Raw genomic sequence first — 1,884 nt, 5'->3', positions numbered from 1 at the left:
TCATCTTTATTCTTCACCTCTACGTATCTCAACACAGTCACCATGGCGACTAATGAGAGAACAGTTTGTCGATACGATCACTGTAGAATGTCTGACTTTCTTTACGGAACCACAGTTTCATCTCTGCTTGCATCACTTCATCACTATAAAAGTGAAGTTCTCGAAGGTGTTCTTTAAGTTTTGGAAACAATCGAGACTCGGATAAGGTTAGGTCGGGACTGTACAGAGGATGATCGACTACAGTGAATTCTAGGCTTTGGATTGTTGCAGACGTCGCGGCGCTCCTGTGTGGCCGGCCATTGTCAAGTTTTAGAGAGGTATCTCCTTGTGTGGACGAACTCTTCGAATTCGAAACTCGATTGCAGCATGTTGTTCCACAAGCACCGAAAAAATCACTTTACGCACCAGCATGTTACACGCTACAATTCGGAGCCCTCTAGCGGCAGATGGCTCCAAATATGTAGTCATTAAGAATAAAGGCGTAGAATGTTAATAACCAATGAGATTCTCACTCTGCAGCGGAGTGTGCGCTGATATGAAACTTCCTGGCAGATTAAAACTTTGCGCCGGACCGAGACTCGAACTCGAGACCTTGGCCTTTCGCGGGCAAGTGCTCTACCAGCTGAGCTACCCAAGCACGACTCACGCGCCGTCCTCACAGCTTTACTTCTGCCAGTACCTCGTCTCCTATCTTCCAGACTTAACAGAAGCTCTCCTGCGAACCTTGCAGGCGAAAGGCAAAAGTCCCGAGTTCGAGTCTCGGTCCGGCACACAGTTTTAATCTGCCAGGAAGTTTCATATCAGCGCACACTCCGCTGCAGAGTGAAAATCTCATTCTGGAAACATCCCCCAGACTGTGGCTAAGCCATGTCTCCGCAATATCCTTTCTTTGAGGAGTGCTAGTTCTGCAAGGTTCGCAGGAGAGCTTCTGTAAAGTTTGGAAGGTAGGAGACGAGATACTGGCATAAGTAAAGCTGTGAGGACGGGGCGGGAGTCGTGCTTGGGTAGCTCAGCTGGTAGAGCACTTGCCCTCGAAAGGCCAAGGTCCCGAGTTCGAGTCTCGGTCCGGCGCACAGTTTTAATCTGCCAGGAAGTTTCAATGTTAATAACGTTTGTTTTATGTAAAAACTATAGGAGTTTTCACATAAAACTTTTGAGGTATTACTTTTCAGCACACCCTTGTATAACTGATTTACGTGAGGCATCACACAGCAGCAAGGTCCATGGCTTGTGTGGGGCGCGGGAACATAACTACTGTATAATGTCGAGGAAGTCATTTCAAATTAATTACAAGTAAAGACGGCACAACTTCATGTTTGTCATTTTCCAAAAGAAAACTTAACGACTAAATAAAACAGTGCATAAGGATAATCAGGGCTTGTAGGTGCAACAGCGTTACGTCAGAAACTGTTGATGAAGAGAGGTGTTGTGTGGCAGTAGGTTTACGCGTAGGTCCGCATGATGGGCAGTGGGCGAGCCATGGCATGCGGCCCGGAGACAATGGCCCAGTAGTCAAGGTCTGATTACACCGTTACTCTCGCCAAACAAGCTTTCCTCCAGCCATAGCTCAGCGGGGAAACTCACGTAGCCAAACTGCGGCACGTGGCGTCTTCTTAGTGGAGCACTCGCATTCTCGACTAGCTATGCGCCGTTTCCTACGGAACCAAAAGCTTATCCCGGAGATACGAATTTTAAAATGATAAATTAAAGGCGAAAATTACAAATGTAATGTTTAGTTACAAATAAATGGCAACAAAAATACCTCGTGTCTGCTCCTTACTAAGCAAGGAAAACGCTCAACATAATGGTTCAAATGGCTCTGAGCACTATGGGACTTAATATCTTAGGTCATCAGTCCCCTAGAACTTAGAACTACTTAAACCT

General features: G+C 46.3%; 1 non-coding gene across 1 annotated transcript; it reads left to right on the top strand.

Annotated features, from left to right (window-relative positions):
* Positions 1–998: 998 nt before the first annotated feature.
* Trnas-cga (transfer RNA serine (anticodon CGA)) lies at positions 999–1,073 on the top strand. Its single transcript has one exon. It is a non-coding gene; the product is annotated as a tRNA-Ser (tRNA).
* Positions 1,074–1,884: the final 811 nt, after the last annotated feature.

Source organism: Schistocerca gregaria, chromosome X (genome assembly GCF_023897955.1).
Source record: "Schistocerca gregaria isolate iqSchGreg1 chromosome X, iqSchGreg1.2, whole genome shotgun sequence".
Lineage (NCBI taxonomy): Eukaryota > Metazoa > Arthropoda > Insecta > Orthoptera > Acrididae > Schistocerca > Schistocerca gregaria.
The sequence above is the reverse complement of the archived record's forward strand: the minus strand, read 5'-3'. Positions and strand labels throughout refer to the sequence as shown.